Raw genomic sequence first — 22,789 nt, forward strand, 5'->3', positions numbered from 1 at the left:
AAGTCAAGATATACAACATCAATCTCTTCCCCCTTTTCCAGGTGATAGGTCACCTGGTCGTAAAAAGAAATGAGATTGGTCAAACAACACCTACCCACAACAAACCCATGCTGGGTATCCCTCAGGATATTGTCCTCAGCTAGTCTGTTAAGGATGGCCTCTTTGATTATCTTTTCCAAGACCTTCCCCAGGATAGAGGTCAGGCTGATGGGCCTCTTGTTTGCTGGATCTACTTTCCTCCCTTTCTTGAAGATAGGCACCACATTGGCCTTCTTCCAGTCATCAGGCACTTCACCACAGCACCAGGAGTTCTCAAAGATTTGTTCCAGGGGCTGAGCTATGATGCTTACCAGCAACTTGGGTACCCTGGGGTATAAACCATCAGGGCTAGCTGACTTGAAGGTGTCCAGCCTGTCAAGGTGTTCCTTCATGAGGTCAGCTTCGATGGAGGGCAAGGAATCTCCCTCATCCGGGCCTCCCTGACCCACAGTCGGCATTCCATGGGACTGGTGAAAAACTGACACAAAGTACCCATTTAGCAAGTTCACTTTTTAATGGGCATCAGTTGTCAGCCTCATCTGGTTTAGCAGGGTTCCAATGTTGCCCTTGCTTTTCTTCTGGCTCCCCACATATCTCAAAGAGGACTTTTTATTGTCCTTGATACTTGTAGCTAATTGGAGTTCCATCACAGCCTTGGCTTTCTTGGTTTGCTCTCTGCAGGTTCAAACCAGGCAGAGTATTCCTCCTTGGAGGTGGATCCAGTCCTCCATCCTTTGTAGGTCTTCCTTTTAAGACACAGGAGGTCCACCAGTACCCTGGAGAGCTAAGGGGGCTGCAACCAGTCATCCTGAACTCCCCTCCCCTTTGGGTGTGGACCTTTAGGGCCTCACTGACAAGCCTCCTTAGCTTCTCAAAGTCAGCTTTCCTAAAGTCAAGGACTGCTGTCTTACTGACTGATCTGCCAGCTTTACGGCAGTTGGTGAAGGTGATCAGCTCATGGTCACTGTCACCCAGCTTCCCTTTGATCGTTAGGTCACTGATTAGGTCATCCCCAGTTGCCAGTATGAGGTCAAGCAGCGCTTTACCTCTTATTGGCCCGTAGACTTCCTGCGTCCTGTAATAAAATATTATCATAATGCATATGCACAGTGATTCCAAATTAAGCTTGACCAGGGAACTGCAAATCTGATGCTTCCTCACTTGTAAGTGCTTGACCTATCTATACATTCAGAGTACCTTCTTTAATTTACATAAAGAAACTGCATAGTAGAGAGGCCCAGTCATTATCAAAGCATGTTCTACATAATTCACAAAAGACTGTCCATACCACGCTGGGATAAACTGGCAAGAGTGACATTAACCATTGTATCTGCTCCCAAAGAAATTGCACAGGGTACATTAACAGCTTAAAAATCAGAGAATTTGACAAAAATTAATTGACAGCCAGTTATTTCTGTCAGCAGTTCAACACTATGGAACTGTTTTCCAAACATGCTCATATTTATACCACTGTTCTTGATAGAGTACAAGTATTATAAACCAGATCCTCTAAGGTGTAGGGGATTATACAGTGATGGGTTGTAGATCCCTAATGATCTAATATTGTTGCCAAAAGAAGTCAGAGTGATTTTCAGTCACAGGCTTGACTGGGAGAGGGGAGAAGCACATATTTAAATTTTGTGTGTGTATCTATTCTAAGATAAAAACCAAATCTGCTTAAGCAACTCAAATTGGAATACCTGGGGTCAATAGAATAAAAAAAGAATGGTATTCACTAAAGCTGAGAAACAGGAATGCGAGCAGGAAACAACCATAGAAGAAAGCTGAATTCCTCCTTTTTGCTCAGCTGCACCATGACCCAAAGCAGTCAGCTACCAAGTTCAATGTAGCTCAGTGCCCAGCTTTCACCTAGGGCAGGACACAGGAGGGCAAAAGAACCTGGAGGGCTAGATGCAGAGTGAATGAGAGAGGGGCTACAGTGAATTGAACAATATAGTGAATGACCCCAGCAGCAGCAGCAGCTACTTTTGAGTCACCAGAGTAGACAAGACTGACAGCTCCCTGCTCTCTGGCACTCAGCAACTGCCCCCTGTCCCCAGCAGGGTTTTGCCCAGGCTATAAAACTTACTAGTTATGCCTCTGTTGGCTGGCAGCCTTTCTTTCTAAATGCCAGGGCAAACTGCAAAACTGTTCCTTTCACTCTCTCTTGGCTTTCACTCTGAAAGCCTGGTCAGATTCTGGAGACTCCCCTTGGAAAGCACCAATCAAAGAGGGTTGTGTGGTGCAGAGGTTATTGTACTAGCCTTTCAGCTCTCAAGGGTCTGTTTCAAAGCCTAAATTCAATCACAAGGAAGAATGAGCTTAGGTATTTTGTCCTGTTCATTAGCAGCCATTAGAAAGACCACACACAGCAAAACACAAGAGGGAATTTCTGCCCAGGCCTAGAAGTCCCAGGTCTGAAAAAGCAAGTGTTATTGCTTTGACAAGGCACTTTGACCTTGTGCCATGTGTGGGCAGCTCATGCAGGAGCACTTTCTATCTGGCACACAATCAATTGCTCTCATATCCTCTGGTCCAGAGGAAAACTAATGCCTGATATAAGAAAGAGGAGTCAATATGAAAGAAGAATGCTGCATCAACAACCTGCACAAACAGTCTGCCTGTGCTGCCACTTTGTGGCTTGAGACAGAATTTATTGCAAAATTCTGCACTTTAATTCACACTGTAACTCAAAAGGAAGCTTTCTCAGAAGCCTCCAGGTCTTTGATAACATGGCTTGTTTCCCTGTCACTAGTTCAATATTGGGTAATGAAGAACTGGAAAGGAGTAGAAAAGAAGCTTCTATCCATCTGTCTATCCATCCATATTTCCTTGAACTCTATCTTAAATGGTGAAATACACATATTGTTAAGTTCAGTGTGTTCTATATGGCAAAAAACCTAGAAAATTTGCAAGAAAAGGGGTCCCTCCTCCCCCAGAAAAAATGCACTGGAGGTTTCCCTTTGTCTGTGTCTTTTCCCTTACTTTCTGCTAAGCACCAAGCACGCTGTACATACTTAGCCCTTAAATGGTAGATAAATATTTTAATGCATTGGTAAAAAATAAAACTAGCAAAGTTGTTACCAGCAAGGAAGAATTTGCTATACCAAAGTTAGCTTGAACCAAGCCATATTAATCTCTCAGTGATCAAAAAAATTTTGCATCTCCAGACATTCTGTTGAAATGAATGAACATGAAAAAGTGATGCCAAGACCTATCCAACTTCCAGCAACAGCTAATAGATTATGAACAAACACTGTTAGCACATGCAGGCCTTAGCAGGTCCTTATAACAGTACTGTGCTTGCATAGTACATATATATGAAAATCCAAAAAACCCCAGTATGATTCAGTAGTGGGGCAGAAAGGACATAACTTCACTACCTTATTTATAGATTAAAATTAATGCCACTGAGCAACTACAAATAACTGAACTGACCATTAACATTTTCCTTCCAGCTTTTCAAAATTAACATAACTGAGAACACCATCACTACAAAGATATAAATTGTAGAGACCTCCGGGTATCAGCAGGTGGCGATGTACTACAATATTTTTCCCCACTGGAGATTTCTAGGTTTTTCTTGGTGCATCTTAATGGTTCTTTTAATTGTTTTTTGACAAGCAAAGATTTGACTGAGGAGTGATTTACTGCTATGATGATATTAATTGCAAAATCACCACCACTGTACATATTTAGGTAAATGAAAATGAGCTGCAAATTTCCAATGCAAATTTTAACATTTGTCCTTAATCAAGATCAAAATTTGTTCCACACAAAATTCAGTGGAAGCAAAAGAAGTGTGTATAGATCACAACCACCAAGCATCCAATGTCACCCTTTTTGCCCTAGCCAGATAAACCAGTGCAAGAAATCTCCCCCGATACACAGCTCTTTGCAAGATTTCCATCCCTAAGAGACTCACATAAGTGTTCCCAATACCTGGGTGCATTCTTGAAGCATATTCAATAAATAAGCAAGCTTTCTGAGGATCATTCATTCCTAATATAATGTACATTGAAGGTGCTGTGTGAAGCAATTTTTGGTTTGCCTGCTGAAATACTTTTCTATGAACCACATTACATAAGGGAGAAAAATGAGAGGGAATCAACGTTCAAAGTATGGTGCATAACTCAGAACAGGTCAGACCCTTGCCAGTGGGGATCTCTGCATCCCTGACAGCATTTCTGATTTCTCCCTGCGTCAGCACCTCCCATCCAGGATACAGACTAGTGCACTTGCTTACGGATGAGCCAGGTCTGCATGTAGAGACAAGCAGCCCATTCCGCTAGGAAGGGGCCCCTGTCCATACCAGTCCATGAATTAAGTTAGCCCATGAACCTTGAATGTGATGTTTCCAGCTCACTATTTTTCTTCCAGTACTCAAACAATCATAAATGGATTTTATTGGATGTTTTATAGGTTTGTTTGGGATTAAAGCCTGACTCAATAGTTGGGGGGAAGAAAGGTTTTTCTTACACTCATCATCCTTAATACAATCCTGTTGTTGGTTGTGTTGGTTTTCGGGGTGGGGGGCGGTTAAAATTTTATTTCACTGACTGTTTTCCTGAGGAGGTAAATGTGAATTAAGTTAGCTCAGCAAAGTCTGCTGGGATATTCACTAAAAGCAAACTATTTTCCTCTTGAACCTAAGTATCTGGATTGAATGAGCCTGAAGTAAAGGAGTCTGTGTAGAGTGAAAAATTGTGGGGCCAGATTTTGTGCTAGGGGCATTCTGCCTAAATTTGCTTATATGTGGAAGACTGGCTTAGCTCAAATGCCAGGTGCATCCGTGCCTCTCTGTCTTCAGTGATGGGGCTGGTAGGGCAATCTGGCCCTCCAGGCAAGTCAAGAGTCCTGTCTGTTTAGGTCAAACAGTCCAATAAAACCAAGGCAAAATAAACCTTCCAAACAAGCTCCATAGAGTAATACTTCCCTTGGACTAGAAAGGGCTGAGAAGAAAGAAGAAATCTTCCCAGGCATGATGCATTCAAGCTATTTTCATTTTTCCCATCATAGCTTCCCTGTAAATCCTCCCCATTCCATCTCTACCCCTGCTCTCTCTTAGTACTCCAGGCTCTGATGCAAAGGCGTTTGTCAGATGAAAACCCCTAACTGTCCTGCTTCATCCCACGTGCCTTCTTTAAGACCTTCTCAGGTGTTAGTCTTCAGCAATGCCCAGATGACACCCCAGAGGGGTTCCCACCTAAGCCACTGCTTTCCCAGATTTTTCCATGTTGGTCAAGTCATCTGATCTGGGAGGGAGCCAGCAATGAGAAAAAAATAGTACTTCCTCGCTCCTAAACTTTGCCTCAGCTATTTAGACCTAAACTTGCTGAATATTTGCATAAGCACTCACAAGGTCCTGTCCTGTCCTGTCCACCCCCCTCCCCAGTTGTGATTAGAGTTTTTGAGCATCACAATACAAAAAACACAAGCAGAAAAACTTAGCAATGCAGGTGTAGCCTGGCATTAAAACCTTGCCTCTGAGGAGCTATCTGAAAGAGGTTAGTGCCAGAATCAGGTAAGAACAAATGCATGGCTCCCTCTTCACTAACAGTCCCCACCAGGTGGATCTACCTCTAAAGGCAGAAGAGTTCTGGTTTTAGATTGAAACATGACTAATGGGAAACAAATCATTATGGAAGGGCCCACATAGTCATATGGTAGTTACTTAGCCATCTTAGTTCTGGTGACTATGAAGCTCATAAGGGGCAAAAATGGAAGATACCACAAAGGTTTTAAAGCATTCACAAGTCGGGTGGAATGTGGATAGAGAAGAGAAAGGGCCACAACATTCTGCAGCCCAGGAAGAAGTGAATGAACTTGCTGTTTCATGGGGGCTCTTATTTAGCAAGGGTCAGGAACTTATGTCCTGCAGCACAGATCCAACCTGCAGAGCATTTTGTCTGGCTTTCAGTGCCAGAGGGACTTGTTTGTCATTTTGGCAGCAGGGGTCTTTGCCCATACGGCAGCTACATGCAGAGGGAAGGTATGGCGGTGGTGCTATAGGGAGGAAGGTAACGGGAAATGATTCTGGGGGGGAACAAGGTTTGAAGCAGACCATCCTTAGAGCTAAGCTCTATTAAAGTGGTCCCCCACTGCAAAATATTGCTGACCCCTGGCTTAGAGTCCCACTGCTTTCAAGTGTCTACTTCTAAAGCAGATTCCTGGGGGCTGGTACTAAAGGGCGAGACAGCCAGTCAGACTTCCTTGCAGCCGTAAGAGGTAACAAAGCCATAGGTCGCATTCAAGTCCCAGGGCATGAGGGAAGGGCTTTGGATTTAAACCATGCAAGAGACACTAGTTCCAACTTGCTTAAACATGAAACTTTAGTTGGAGTATGCTGGTTAGAAAACTGAAATTCAACTCATACTAATAATCTTGCAGAGTGTAGTGTGAATCCACAAGTCAGTACATTCTGCACAGAACTCCCCAGCAAAATTAAAGAAGCATCACATTAATTGATTTAGCTTGTTTCATGAATTCCCCATATGGTACTGTGAAAGATCCCATTTGTGTCATTCTGATTCTGTGTCAGTTTGTAAACCAGGTGAAAATATATCTTAATTTTAAAGGAAAAATACCAAATGAATGTGCACCAGAGCCAAATGAAGCAAAATCCTGCAGCACTGGTAGATTTAGCATGTTGCAGCAAATTAATTAGTTCAGACACCAACAACTAGTTACAAAGCAGAGAAGAAAAGTCTCTCTGAACAAACCAGTGGGAGTTACGATTATTAGAGCAAGTCATCTGCTCAGGAGCAGAAGTGCTCAGTCAGGACATGTTTGCACCTTTCACTTATTGTGCCAGGCTGCTCCAAGATAAATTCATACCATGCTGCTCCACACAGACTACCTCTTGAACTGGAAATAAAGTAGACACATTCATGCAGCACTGTACCAACTGGGCTGCCCACTATGCCACACCAAGTCAGCTCCATGCCTTCTGGCTCAGAAGGGATGCCACAGATGGTCCACCTTTCGATACAGAGCTGCCTGGCACAATAAGCTATTAGCATAGACAGGCAGTCTGATCTGAAACACTCCCTTGTGCTGGTGTCATAGCCCTTGCAGTCTCACACCTCTCAGAGGGGTAAGAGAACGCTGAAATTCAACCCTGAAATCCAGGGAAGCACTCCACCTAGCCCTGAGTCTCCCCCCAGTCTAAAGTTCACTAGTCCTTTACCACTTGGCCACAGAAGAAGGGAGTTAGGGGGATCCAGATCTACATTCTCTTCCAGATTCCAGCCCAGGGGCCCTATGTTCTCCCCTGTTCCTTACCACTTCCCCTGGTGGCCTCCTACTTTCCCAGCTGGTTTGTTCCCCTTTGCATATCGTTCTTTCCACAGGTTCTTGCAGAGGCTACTTCTCCCTGCTGCCTCTCTGGGCTGCAGGATTTTTGAGCAGTTGTTTCTAATCAGCTGACTGGTCATAACCAGGGAATGGACTGCCCCTTTATTAACTAACCCTTTCCAGGGGGCCTATTATTTGAAGCCTATATGTGCACCGTAAGGAGCTTAGACTGGTACAATTGCAATGAAGTGACTGAAGTGGTCAAACTTCCACCTATAATGTTCAGATAAAAAAAATCAGATCTCCTGAGGCTGCAACCACTGGTCCAGCATCTAGCACTGCCCCTGTATTGCAAGCCTGATTTACAGAGAGATGCCCATCACTTAGCGGGTGATATAGCTAGTCATTTTTTTCCAGTTGCTTCCAACCTACTAGCATTCAGTCTTGTTCCCAATAACTTTCTGCTGCCAGACTGCTATGTTATCCTGAAACAGACAGCAACAGAGACTCTACAATGGACATATCATCAAAATATTGCAAATACCCTAATCCAGTGCTTCCTAAACTTTTCCTTAGCATGACTCTATTTATGGCTCCATTTCCTCAGCATGGCCCCTCACTTCCAAACCATAGCCGCCAACTCCTGCAGCCCCATCCACTGATGTTACGACCTGTGAGGGAGGAAAGGGGCCGGCGGACGCCGAGACTCCTTTCCCCGGCACAGTCGCCATGCAATACCCCTCTCCAACCCTGAGTACAGGGTGTGAACCTACCGCCTGCACGTGTAGGGAGGAAGGAGGGGCCCGGACAGAGAGGGCTGGTATAAATGAGACACCGGCGCTAGGCAGAGCCCCGGTGGAACCAGAAGAGCTCAGCAGGGAGACGGACGCCGGCAGGAGCTCATTCGGGCGGATGCGTGCCGTCCGGTGCTGCGGTCGCACTTTCTGGAGCAGGGGTAAGCCCCTTGCAGGGTTCGTGAACCCGGGAGAAGAGCCCAACGAGCTAAAGGGCTAATTTAGCGGGCTGGGAGCGATTGCCACCCAACAGGCGCATATATTGTAAAGCCCTTAATAAAGGGGCACTCAGATGGGGAATTCACTGCGGCAGCAGTAAGGGACCGAGCGGTCTCACAGAGCCCTAAGGAGGGCTGAAGAACCCCTTTGGGGGAAACAGGGGAAAGAGCGGTGGACTGCGCTGAGGACTGGAGTGACAGTCCAAGCTTAAGAGCTCCGGTTCGGTGCTGTGTTTGTGTTGTCCTTCTGTATTTTGTTGTGGATTAAACCGAGGGAGGAAGATCAGACTACGTGACAGACTCATAAGCGACGGTCACATTCCCAGTGGTACGGGCGAGGGTGTAGGGGTGGCGGAGCCCTCATCAACGCAGGACCCTGAGAGGCAAGGAGTCTCATTTTTGGACTGACACACGTCAGACAATACAACTGAACCAGATTACCATCAAAGTTGTGGCAGGCGAGTTAGATGCGTGAAACCTACAGGTGAGCGACCCTTAACCTCGGGAAGCAGTCCCCAACGTAAGGAGACCGTGGTTACGCCGGAACCACGACTCCACACAACCCCATTTGGGGTCACGACCCACAGTTTGGGAACCACTGCCCTAACCTTTATCTCCTTACCAACCCTTGGAGGCCTCATTACACATTGAGCAAGAGGGGAGATGTAAGAGGTACACATTATCCCACAGCAGCATTCACAAATTCTCACGTAACTCATCCTCTAGGTCCTTGGGTTTAAACATTCATAGGTCATCCACGAGCCATAGCGACCTGTAAGCAAACCAACTAACAGAGGTTTAGGAGTCGCTGTAATAGTTAGACAATATCCCTGACCAAAGATGCACTTATATGTTAGTGAATAGTACATCACTCAAAACTTTCTGCCACCTATTAGTTCACATCAGCCTTCTCAAAAGGGTGATTAAAATGTGTTTCAACTGGACAGAAGCACCTCAGCTAAAAGCTGTGTGTAATGACTGCCCCATAAAGGGCCTTTATGGACATAGAATGTCATTACCTCCATATCTCAAAAGCCATCAAAAACAAAACTTGTATGGGTAGCAAGCCAGAAGCCATACAGAATAGCCCCCTTATTTTCAGAACAACTAGAAACTGAAATCATACTCTGCCATCACAGAAGTGTCTGCTTCAACACTGGTGTCACTGAGCTCTATTACTTCTAGCACATCCCATATCATCAGTCACATGAGAAACCTAATAAATTCAGGTAAGGTTTCTGGCCCTGTGGGCTGGCCTATGCCGCCACTCTTCACTCAGTTCTCCGATAAAGTATCCTTTAATCATTTCCACAAGTGAGCTAACATTTTGTCTAGGGACAGACATTACACATAAACTACTTTAAGTGATCAGAAACTGGTTTAAACCTGTAACAGAATGATGTTCAGTGGACATAAACCAGTTTGAAAATGGCTGAAACCTGTTGGAGATAAACCTGGTTGAACAGATTTAACTGATTTGGCTCAAACCAGTTTATGCAATGTCTGTCCCAGACCCCTTGCTGGTTTAAGATAAACCAAACTTCCCCAGCATTCTGGCATGCTCTCTGGGCTGGACAGAGCTCTCTGCTCCACAGCAGAGCTGGCCCCTCTCCTCTGCTCCCTTGCCAGAGCTCCAACAGAGACTACAGACACAGCAGGGTCTGTCTGGCTTCCCCCTGCCCTACCCTACCCCCCCACCCCTCTTGCTGCTGAAGCAAGGATTCCCGCTCCCTCCCTCCCATCTCCCACAGCACAGACCCCAGGCCCATGGACCCTAGGCATATGGTATGCTAGCTAATGCTGAGAGGTGTCTGTATAAATCTCCAATTTCACTGGGACAGGTAGACAGAACCTGACTGCTTAGGGCTTTTTTGAGCTAATCAACAGGTCAACTGATAAGCTGTTTAAGAAGAGTCTGAACTAATGGAGAGAGGCTGTTGTTTTTCTGAGGAGCTAATAAACACTATCAGCTCCCTGCTGGCTTGCTCTCCTGTCAATTTGCTGCAGACAGTATAAAGAACCAGGGAGGGAGATTGAAAAGCTCTATATCATCAACAGATGCATGCACTGCACACCAATCCGCCTTGCCTCAGAGGGCTAGCAGGGTCCTGGGGTCTGGCAACCCTCCTACCCCTTGAGCAGCCAGCAGGGAAAAGCTTGGGATAGTGCACGCATGGCTGGGCCATGCCCCTCTTCAGCTCAGCACTGTTGAAGGAAAGGAATGGCTGCTCTAGCACCCCCCAGCTTCTAGCCTGAGCCACTACAGGCATGTGCCTGAATTTCCTGAGTTCAGAGAGAATGTCTGTCCAGTTACAAACTGGTTCAGCCTAGCCAAGTTAAACTAACCTGCAAAGGTTGAATCAATGCAGGTTCAGGCTTTTTGAATGTATGTTCCTTAGCCCTTTCGAAAGCCATTAACTTACCCCCTCTTCCTGCCTTCATTTATTGTCTGTGACTACATCTTACCCCCACCTTTTAAACTAGGTTCTTTAGACTCTGGACTTTCGATTTGTTACATGCCCAAGGCCAAAAACAGAACAATAAAGAACTTTTCAAATACAAACCACTGGGAACCAGGATCAATGTATAAAAAATAAACACCCCATGACATTTCTCTGCTGTGACCCTTATTCTAGGTATTACAGGACCACCTGAGGGAGTCTAATCAAGGTTAAGTAGCCCATTGTACCAGGTGCTCCTCAAGCATACATCAGGCAGACACCTTCTACCCCCAAAGAACCTCCACTGCTGTTTTATGTATAAGCTTCTCAAGGCATGAAGTTGCCTCTTCACTTCACTTGCCACATTGGATAAATACAAACTACACACAAAGTGGACAAGTTTCCATGCCCAATAACAGTGAGATCAGGGAAGGTAAATAGGCCCTTTGGAAAAGTTTCATACAAAAGCAGGTCAGCAATCTTAGGCTATGTTTATTGTAGCTCTGACCTTATGATGTTGAATGCACAACATTGCTTTGTCTGTTTATAAAAATTAAGGCAACCATTAATGGAATGTGCCTGGCACTACTGAAAAAGTAATTCAAGCAAGAAATTCAGAGGAGCCATTCAAGAAACTATTTAAAGAAAACCTAAGTCACTGATGGGGAATTCGAATATCACACTTCAGACAACTGCCAAGGCAGCACAAATGTGAAGGCACTTAGTTTTTGGCAAAATCCTACTACTGGCACCTGACAATGCAGTCCACTTTCATATTTCAAATGTCTCACACCCCATTCATTGAATGCTTTAACCTATATTGGGCTGCACCCTGATGACAAACTCTGAAAGTATTTTCAGCTGATGATCCCCATGCCCCATTGGTGCCACTTTCAAGGATGACCCTGACCACAGTTAATGTGCAGAACTCTGTTTGGAATCAATGTTATGCAGAGAGAGCAAGGAGATTCAGTGCCCCTTTCTGCTGGACATCTGACAGAATGACAGGACTAGCATACCTGTCATATCTGGGCTTGAGAGACAAAAGCAACTAAGGTAGGGTGACTTCTGATTCAGCAAAGACAACTGGGTTCACACTAGTGTTGTTATCTACAAGCCAAAGCAGCATAGAGAGGCTGCATTTTAAAGATGACTACAATTTCCTTTTTCCTAAGGAATTTCCAAGGGCCAGTCCCACTCAAGGAGGGTCACAGGCAGAAGGGCTGGGGATGAATCATTCAGTTCATCCCTTAGCATATTTCTAATAGAATCCCATCCACCATTTCAAAGCTACAAACCTCTAAGTGGGGGGAGGTAATGATACTGAAGTTTACCTTCTCACACCATGCAGACAGGTAACAAAAGGATTACCAAGTGGCACAACACACCCACTGAGCTCAGCACCTTAGTGCTACTTCATTTTGAGAAGGTTAGTGAATTTTAAAATTCTTCCTTTGAACAATTCTAGTTCTTAAATTCTAACGTTGTATGGACAAAGTCTAGGCTCCTGGTTCTCCCAAGGCACAATAAACAGTAACTCTACTTAAGCCAGTTTAGATTTGTAATATTTTTTATGCCCATTTATGTTCCCACCACAACATATATATCCCACTCCACAGCACACACACACAGCTTATAGCATCAACTATTGCAGCATGTGTCAAGCTAAGAAGAATACAAGTCTAATATAAAGAGGACAGTAAAAATCAGCTCTGAGGAAGCTTCCAGTGATTGTTAACAATTTGAGACTAGTTTTGTAAATTTGTATATACTTATTTATCAAATATGTTACTATATCCTTATACCAAAGGGTGGGAGTGAACAAGGACAACAACTGGTAACACTAACTTATTTAAAAGGCTGGATTATGGCTTCCATGAGGGTTCCTAGTATCCTGCCCTAAAAGAATAGGGCCCTTGTCTTACATCCCCCTCTCTTTTGGGAAGAGAAAGATCCTTATTGATACAGTACTACAAGCCTAGAACTAAAACAATTTTCCTTCTTAAAAGCTTCCATTATGTGGATGATTGCAATAGGATGAATATTGTTCACAAAGTGCAGAGGTTATTTTACTGCTGTAACTACTAAATCTTCTCAGAAAAAACAATGAGAAGCCCCTCCTTGTCCTTCTGCTGATTGTAAAGAAAGACAGACAGTGAAATGCCACTGTAAATACCAAGCTTTATATAATCTTTGCCCATATGGAATAGTGTACTTCCAAGTTTTTATTAAGTGTGCCTTGGTTTTCGACATCATTTCTGATGTTTACCTAACCCCCATAGTGTATATAAATTCAAGTTGAGAATGAATTTATAATAGAAATGTGTCTTCATTCTCCTCACTGTTGAAAATTTACCAACCTTTAAATGTCACATGTAATCTTCCTGAATATGCCATCAGTTAACAATGTGTCTGTGGGTTTGGTCATTGGTGTACAATAAACATCAAATTTCATGCAGGCATATGCAGTTCTTCAGCAAGTTAGCTGATCCCAGAAAAGTTTTATTTATTACTCATTAACCTCAGACATGCATGACAAGAGCTTTATGTTTACCCATATTTCAAGTGCTGGTCCCTTAAAAAAGAGGCTTCTGCAGATAATGGCACGGCAAAGTCACTTACAACCACATACAATCTCTTAATGTTTGTGTCAGGAAAGGAAATTATTTCTGCCCTTACATGAAAGTATATACTCTGCTTTATAAAGAAAGCAATCGATACATTGTTGCTGAGCCATAAACCAGCTGCAGACTTCCACATTTTAAAAGCAGTTTCATACAAAAGTTTTAAGGAAATAACTTCAGCCCATTAATGGAAGGAATACTCTTGTCTGATTGTGTTCATGTATTTGTGAATGAGGAAATAAATTATATTTACAAAATCTCTGCATTTGCACTGAAATCTAAGGTTACGTAGCTCTTTGAATGAATATATAGTACATTTTTTGCAACATCAAATTCCTGGTATTAACAAAATGGGGATGATTTGCTCTTTGAACCTACTCTTTGCTCTAGGTGGAGTAGGATGAAAACAGAAAAACATGAGAGAGAGTGACAATAGGAATCTGGGTGTATGTTCAGTGAGGGAAGGGGGAAGTCACACACTTTCAGATGAAGCTTGCCACAAACTGTCGGCAGCATAGTCCGGCTGTGATGTCAAAAATATAAGTGCCTAAATATGTTTGTGGACTTGACCCAAATTGCAGCAATCCTGTTTCCTTTGGAAGCAAACCATTTTAATCATGGTAACTAAAACTAGGGAGAGACCAACTGTGGAGTTAACCTGATTTTAATCTATTTCTGGAGTAAAAGTATGTGTGTATAGGGTTATTTTGCAAGATTAAGGCAGCCCTCTGGCTTCTCAGCAAAGACACAAGTGTGTTTCAGATACCAACATGCCACTGAGAAAAGTTGTAGGTGCATGTACTTAGTTAACTGGGCAATGAGCCACATACTTTGTTGCACCTCGCAAGGTGTACCCCATGGGCAAAGGTCTTTAACCATGAATCTTCAGTCAAGCTCATGATTGCTTAGTTTCTCCCCCCTTCTTTTTTATAGGTAGCTCTACTTTTTATGAACTGTATGGATAGGTGTTTTGAGCTTTTTCATGGGTTGTCCATCTTTATTTTTTTTTTTTTTAACAGATTATCCCTAAATTTACAAACAATTGGCAATTGCGCTGCAGATCTACAAACCAGAAAGTTCCATAATTTCTTACTGTTTCATTCTGAGCATCAATGGCAAAGAGGAATTAGATAAAACCTGACCTATGAAACCAGAAACATTATATTTGGCAGAAGCCAGATTTTCATCCTAGTCATATATAACATGATTTTCTGCATCTTCCCCGTCTAGTACAGTTTCCTTCCTTCCTTCCTACCCTGGCCGTGGTTGGTGAGCTGGCCGGCAGGCCTGGCACCCTGCTATCACTCCCTGTGCCTCCTGACAGTAACAAGGGATGCCCCTTTGCTTTTCTTTCATGAAGAAGCCTATATGCCTGGGTGGTTCATGTCCACCATGCCCAGGTGCTGGCAGGCCACCCTGATGCACTGTGGCAACAGTGCCTGGGGCTGCCAGATTCCCCACCAGCCCACCCGGCTTGGTGCACATTGTATAAGCCATCAACCTCCAAGAAGAGTGGTGACCTACAATGGCAGTTGCTGCATGGAATCCTAGCCACTGGTACGTTTGCATCCCACTTTGACCCAGCTGCCTCAATGGCCTGCCCTTTCTGCCCTGGGGAGAAGAGTTGAGGAGAACGTCTTTCATGCCTTCCTCAACTGTCCCTGCCTACAGCTGCTCTTTGTCACCCTTGAGCCACCTCTGCAAGAGCTGGGCAGGAGCCTCTTGGAGACCACCTACATGTGCTCCTACCCATACCAGGCAGCTGAATGGGGTGCCATCTGCCTGGCCAACTTTCTACTGGATCAGGCCAAAATGGCAGTCCTCAAGAGCCACCTCAACTGGCTTGCCAGGACTGGCTCATAGGATGCCCTGCAGCTTTTCGGCCTCCTGGTGCAGGTGTGCCTCTCGCTGGAGTACGAGCATACTGTGCTCTGGTGGATGGAGCCCGCCTTGGAGGCACGCTGGATCCTTGAGGGATCACTGTGCCACATGGAGGACAGCTGTCTTCAATATGTGCTCTGATGTCATGACCGGTCTAGGCAACTGGGCAGGCTTGGTGTCGGACTACGACTCCTAGCTCATGCCGTGCCCTGGGCCCTCACCAGGCTGCTTTTTGTTTTGTTCTTTGTGTGGGAAGTTGAAGGCTTTGTCATGCGTTTGATTGGATAGAGCAGGGTAGGAATTGTTTGTTTATAGAGGGCTTTGGTCTATATGACCATGTGGCTGGTGTCCTGACTGCATAATGACATGTTAGTTATGACGTGTAATATAGTGAAGGTATCTGTCACAGTGTGATGTTATGAATGTAATGACATGGTGTTATGGTGTAATGACATGGTTTGATGGTAATTTGTTTGTCTTTGATTTATATACTGGACCTGGACCTTGGAGGGGACAACTTTTTGTACCCTGAACCCTTGAAAAAAGTAATTAAAAAGTCAAAATCCTTCCTTCTTTAATGTTCTTTAAATCCCACTCTCTGTGAAGTCCAGAATGCACATTAGACTGTCAAACTGCAGATATGTCTATTATACATTGCAAGATTTTCAGTTGGTGAATGCAAGTTTTATTGTAAGTGTGTGGTCTTGGCTGTTTTTTCAACTTTCATCAATGGCCCACATTCCCAGGGTACCAATAAAACTTGGCATGGTTCATGCAGGACAGATTCAGGACTGAATGACTACAGAGAAACCTACTTGAAAATTATTTTGTCAAAACAAGCATTACTTCTTGCACACAAGGCTAAGGGGAGAGCCTTCTGTACTGAGTAATGGATAAAAGCAATCTATTCAGCCTAAATGCCTTATGGCTAGCTGAACGGGCTACCTCAACTAATATGGCTAGAAAAAGAATTCAGTGGCTTTCACCAGCAGGAAGTATTTTCACTTCTGTGTGGGTGGAGAGCAACTACAAAGGTCAAGAGAAACTGAACACAGAGCTGAAGTGCAACTCTTCAGTTGTTATTCAGTATACCCACTTTCATAGTTATAATGGCGAATTCCATAGAAAATGTTCTGATAACGAAACATGGCACTAAAGTAACCTCAGGGAACTGGCTGGGTGTACTGTACATAATTCTGTGGAGGAATCAGGGCAAGAATATTATGAACCATAGAGATGGGGAGGTGACTTAAAACAGTTATGCTACTCTGAAATGATTTTTATTGTTCCTAAACCTGAGGTATATAAAATTTAGGAAAACACCAACACAGAGATTATGTTTTGAGACTGTACAAAGATAGGCATCTTCAGTTTTCAGAGAATATTTATGAATTGCTTGAGGAATTAAAATTAATTTTGGTCTGGGCAGGAGTCCAAGTAAAATTAAGATGAAAGTTTTGCCAGGTTTGCCCATAGACCATAAATAGGCACAAATTAATTCCATCCTCACCCATGTTTGCTTGAAACCATGAATCGTGGTTTTTTATCAAAGGCTTTCCACACACACAAAATCAGAGGTGTAATGAGCAGGGCTTGCATCATGGCACACCCTGTAGGACAGCAGGAGTGGGACAGGAAGTCTCCCACTGCTGCTGCTGCCCCCACCACAGCATGGTCTGCCTGCTTGAACTGTTGCTCTTAGAGAAGCAGCATGGTGTTTGTGCATGGGGCTGCTTTGGTGCTGGCATATGGACTTTCTGGGGATGGGGGTGATTCTGGGACACATCCTAGGTTGAGGCCGAGGGCTGGTGACCTGCTCACCCAGCCTTAGTTATGCTACAGCACAGAAAGGTAGAGCTTTTAGCAATTTCATAAAAGTTTAAGTCCCTGGTACATACAAAACTAATCATTTATCTTTTAATTGTAGTAAAGAGCATTTTAAAATGTGTTCTTACTAAATTGCAGTGATGTATTTTTAATCTATACAATTTAATTGTCTTTGTTTTAACACTGAAAGTAACTGTTGCTCATGAAAGCTTATGTATCTCTGATTCAGTTAGTCTATAAGGTACACCTCTACCCCACCTTCTGCCATATTAGACTTAAGGTCAATATAGAATGAAGTTTGAAAGGGACCTCAGGAAGTCATCTAGTCCGACCCTCTGATCAAAGCAGAATCATACCCAACTAAATTATTCCAGCCAGGGCTTTGCTGAACTGGGCCTTAAAAACCTCCAAGGATGGAGATGCCACGACCTTTCCAGGTAACCTGTTCCAGTGCTTTACTACCCTCCTAAATGAGAAAGATTTTTTCCTAATATCAAACCTAAACTTCCCTTGCTGCAACTAGAGACCATTGCTCCTTGTTCTGTCATCTCCCACCACTGAGAACAGTCTAGCTCCATCCTCTTTGGAATCATCCTTCTGGTAGTTAAAGGCTAATATTAAATCTCACCCCCTGGTCCGTCTTCTCATCTGCAGACTAAATAAGCCCAGTTCCTTCAGCCTTGCCTCATAAGTCATGAGCCCCAGCCCCCTCACCATTTCTGCTGCCCTCCACTGGACTCTCTCCAATTTGTCCACACCCTTTTGATAGTGGCCAAGACTGGACACAGTACTGCAGATGTGGCCTCACCAGTGCAGAAAAGAGGGGAATAACTACTTCCCTCAATCTGCTGGCGATGCTCCTATTAATGCAGCCCAGCATGTTGTTAGCTTTCTTGGCAAAAAGGGCACACGGTTAATTCATATCCAGCTTATTGTCCACTGTAACCCCCAGGTCCTTTTCTCCAGGGGTGCTGCTTAGCCAATTAGTACCAAGCCTGTAACAGTGCATGCAATTCTTCCATTCTACGTGCAGGACTTTGCACTTGTCCTTATTGAACCTCATGAAATTTCTTTTGGTCCACTCCTCCAGTTTGTCTAATCACTCTAAATCCAAGCCCTATCATCCAGTGTATCTACTACTGCCCCCAGCTTGGTGTTATTTGCAAGTTTGCTGAGGGTGCAATCCATCCCATCCCATCCCCCAAGTCATTGATGAAGATACCATGCAAAACCGGCCTCAGGACCATCCCTGGGGCACTCCACTTGATATCAGCTGCTAACTAGACCTTCAAGTCATTGATCACTACCCATTAAGTCCAATATTTCAGCCAGCTTTCTGTCCACTTCACAGTCCATTAACTCAACCCACACTTCATTAGCTTGCTTGCAAGAATGCTGTGGGAGACCATATCAAAAGTCTTGCTAAAGTCAAAGTATATCATGTGCACTGCTTTCTGTACATCCATAGAGCCTGTCATCTCATCATAGAAGGCAATCTGGTTGGTCAGGCATGATTTGCCCTTGGTAAATCCATGCTGATGGCTTCTGATCACTTTCTTCTCCACCCCAGATCACCAAGAGTTTTCAAAGATAATGCCCAGCAGCTCTGCAATCACATCAGCCAACTCCTTCAGCACCCCCAGGTGTATGTTGTCAGGCCTCATGGACTTGTACACATCCAGCTTTTCTAAACAGTCCCTAACCTGTTCTTTCACCACTGAGGGGTGCTGACCTTCCCCCGCAAACTATGCTGCCTGGTGCAGTAGTCTGGGAGTTGATCTTACCTGTGAAGACCAAGGTAAAAAAAAGGCATTGAGTACTTCAGCATTTTCATCATCATCTGTCACTAGGTTGCGTCCCCATTCAGTAAGGGACCCATATTTTTTCCTGAGCTTCCTCTTACTGGTAACATATTTATAGAAACCCTTCTTACTCTTTATATCCCTTGCTAGCTGTACGTCCAATTGTGCTTTGGCCTTCCTGACTTGATCCCTGCATGCCCAAGCAATAATCTTATCCTCCTCTCAAGTTGTTTGTCCAAGCTTCCACTTCTTGTAAATTTCCTTTTTGTGTTTAAGCTCACCAAGCTAAGCCAAGCTGGTCGCTTGCTATATTTGCTATTCTTCCTGAACTTCGGGATGCTTTGTTCCTGCATCCTCAGTGAGGTTTCTTTGAAATACAACCAGTTCTGCTGGACTCCTTTCCCCCTCAGACTGGCGTCCCAGGGGATTCTCAGCTGTCAGGCAGGTTATAATGTGTCATAAATCCAATGTCTATATTTGGTCCATGATTTTTAGTATCCAGGAGGTTGATGAAGTGGAGTTCGTAGGCTCGTCTCTGGGAAGTGTTTTGTAAGTTTCCTTTGAGGATGAGACACTAAAAATCATGGACTAAATATAGACATTGGATTATGACACATTATAACCTGCCTGACAGCTGACTTCCCAGGTACTTCTCCACTATTCATCACCCTTCTCTCCCTCCCACCCAGCCTGTCTCTCACCCATTGACTCCTCAATCTACATTTTCACTGACTGCCTGTCTTGTCTGCAGAACAGCCCAGGCTCTGGCTTCTTTACTTTTCATTCCATCCAGGAAGAGCACACACCAACTGCTGAAACTTCCTTAGCCTGACGAAGGGTTTCTGAACCCAAAAGGTTGCTTAAAAATTGTTCTCCAACTTTTTAGTTGGTCTAATAAAAGATATCAGATTCACCCAAAGAACCTGTCTGGTAAAGATGAAAGTATTCCAAAGGACTTCACCTTTATGGCCTGGGTCTAGTCTGATTAATAAATTAGAACAGATTGCCTGCAGCATCTATTTGATAAATGCCTATCTCCCAAACCAGATCTAGAGATTAATCTACATCACAAAACAAGATGTACTTGAGTCTTATGTTCTATAAGATAAGATAATCTTTATTAATTAGTTGTCATGGAAACTTCCCAGCCTTTGGAAAGCTATGAATGGTGTGCGAGAATCAAATACAAACCACTTTTGGTAAATGCCTTAATCATGATTTGAAGGAGAAAACAGGAAGCAATGCAAAAATTTGTCAATCCCAGGTCACAAGTCAGTGATTTGAGAGAAAAAAAGCCATAGAGATTTTATAGTAAAAAATGGCTAATGCTTAAAATAATAAACAATGTGATTTTTTTTCATGCTTTTTATCTCAGAGTTTTAATGTTAACTAATTAGTATTTCTCATGGGAAGAGCACTCAGCCAAATCCGATCAATCTCAAGGCTTCCTCACATGCATGGACGAGCTCAATGTGTCTCAAGAAGTTTATGGGCCAACAAGAGGTAAGCCGCTGCTGGACCTGGTACTGGCTAAAGGGGATGATCTAGGAAGCGACCTAAGACTTGAAGGGAAGCTGGGAGATGGTGGCCACGAGTTGATCACTTTCACTATCCCTCACAAAGCTGGCAAGTCAGTCAGCAATACAGTAGTCCTTGACTTCAGGAAAGCCAACTTCCATAAGCTCAGAAGGCTTGTTGTCGACGCCCTGGGAGGCCATGATTTGTCAGGGAGGGGAGTTCATGATGAGCAGTTGCTCCTTAAGAAAGTGATCTTAGAAGTGCAAGGGAAGTTCATCCCAACCAGTAGAAAAGGTTGTAAAAGAGCTCAGCATCCCCTTGGCTCAACAGAGAACTCATGGACCTCCTACATATAAAAAGAGAGGCTTATAAAGGATGGAAGATGGGAAACAACACTAAGGAGGAATATTCCACACTGGTCCGCACCTTTAGGGTGCGAACTAGGAAAGTCAAGGCTGTAACAGAACTCAAGCAGGCTACACAAATCAAGGACAATAAAAAGTCCGTCTTCAGATATGTGGGGTGTTGGAAAAAACCCAAGGGTAATGTTGGAGCACTGCTAAACCAATTGGGGCATCTGACAATCCACACCCAGGAAAAAGCCAATCTGCTTACTGACTACTTTGCATTGTTTTTTTCACCAGCCCAATGGGAACATCCTGCCTAACATGATGCTGCATGACCAGGGTGAAGGTGAATATATGTTCACCACTGATATAGATCTTGTGAGGAAGCACCCTGAGAGGCTGGACACCCACAAATCAGCTGACCCAGATAAACTACACCCAAGAATGCTAAGGGAACTGGCAGACATCATAGTAGGACCACTGGCAAGGATATCTGAGAACTCGTGGTGCTCAGGCAAAGTACCTGAAGACTGGAAGAAGGCCAATGTGGTGCCTATCTTCAAGAAAGGGAGGAAAAAAAATTCAGGAATGACAGGCCAATCAGTTTGGCCTCAACCGCTGGAAAGATCTTGGGAAAAATTATCAAAGAAACCATTCTCAACAGGCTAACAGAAGGCAACATTCTGAGGGACAGCCAACACAGGTTTGTTGCAGGTAGGTCTTATCTGACCAATCTCATTTCCTTCTATGTCCAGGTGGCATATCACCTGGACAAAGGGGAAGAGGTTGATATTATATATTTGGACTTTAAAAAAGCCTTTGACCTGTGGCCCATAACGTCCTCATGGAAAAATTGGGCAACTCAGTCTTGACTACTCTACAGTCCAATGGCTAGGGAACTAGCTCCGAGATTGGGCCCAGAGGGTGATAGTTGACTGAACTGAATCAACATGGCACTCAGTGACCAGTGGTGTCCCCCAAGGCTCTGTTCTTGGACCTGTACTCTTTAATGTCTTTATAAGCCAGGGGTGGGCAAAATGTGGCCCAGGGGCCAGATGTGTCCCGTGTGCGACCGTGGCGGGGCAGTCAAGCCCCGAGACCCGCGGGGCAGAAGGCTCCGCAGCTACCATCTGCCCGCAACCCCGGGAGGCGAGGCGGACGAGCTCCGAGACCTGCGGGGTGGAAGGCGCCACTGCAACTGCCTACCAGCAGCCCCAGGAGGCAGGGCACTTACTCACCTGTTACAGGTGTAAAGAGAAGCCGGCAGGCTTAAAGGCGAGCCCGGGACCAAGGAGCGGCAGACCGGAAGTGCCAGTGCGGGAGCAGACCACCGGCAGAAGCTCAGTGCGGGGAAGACGCTCCGACATGCGGCCATCCCGTATGTTCTGGGGCAAGGGTAAGGCCCCAGAAGGGGCGAGACGATGAGGGCTGTAGACCCTGAAGTTGGTGGCGGAGGCTGTGGTGGTCGGGAGCGCCTGACCACGGCGTGATTGTCACGACAGACAGCTTAACCTTCAGGGCGGCTAGTAGCACCCCAGCATACCCGTGCAAGGGAATAGTTTCTCCAGAGAGGGGAGGATTCTCAGGGGAACGAGAGGAGTTCCCGGGATACAGACTTTGAGGAATTCTATGCGGGCCGGCGGACTATAGAAAGCCGGGATTTGGTGCCCGCGAGTGAACTGAGTGTAACCCTGGACGGGGTGATTTTTGTGGGACTCAGGTATCTCAGGCGTTGGCCTGCACTCCCACCGTAAGGGGGGGGGGGGTTTGAGAGACTGACGGCGAACTGTCATGGAGGCCCGGGCGAGGGTGTAGGGGAGGAAGGAGCCTCAAGGACCACCCCTCTGAGGTGACGGGGGAGTCTCATTTCTGGCCCGGCGCATGCTAGAGAGAATTCACTGAACATACCAACCATCCAAGTCATGGCAGGCGGTTCTGGCGTACGCCGCTCCGGGAACGACACACTTCCGGCAAGAGGTGGGTGACCGGACGAGAAAAAACA

General features: G+C 44.8%; 1 protein-coding gene and 1 long non-coding RNA gene across 2 annotated transcripts in view; both read right to left on the bottom strand.

Moving 5' to 3' along the window:
* The window catches only part of LOC109315299, a 23,260-nt gene extending 15,270 nt beyond the window's left edge, over positions 1 to 7,990 (bottom strand). The window contains exon 1 of the long non-coding RNA XR_002102467.1: positions 7,880 to 7,990. This is a non-coding gene — a long non-coding RNA (uncharacterized LOC109315299). The remainder of the gene's footprint in view (positions 1 to 7,879) is intronic.
* The window catches only part of ARHGEF4 (Rho guanine nucleotide exchange factor 4), a 397,910-nt gene that overhangs the window by 240,195 nt on the left and 134,926 nt on the right, over positions 1 to 22,789 (bottom strand). The window lies entirely within an intron of this gene.

The sequence above is a fragment of the Crocodylus porosus genome, unplaced genomic scaffold (genome assembly GCF_001723895.1).
Source record: "Crocodylus porosus isolate Cpor-Errol unplaced genomic scaffold, CroPor_comp1, whole genome shotgun sequence".
NCBI lineage: Eukaryota > Metazoa > Chordata > Crocodylia > Crocodylidae > Crocodylus > Crocodylus porosus.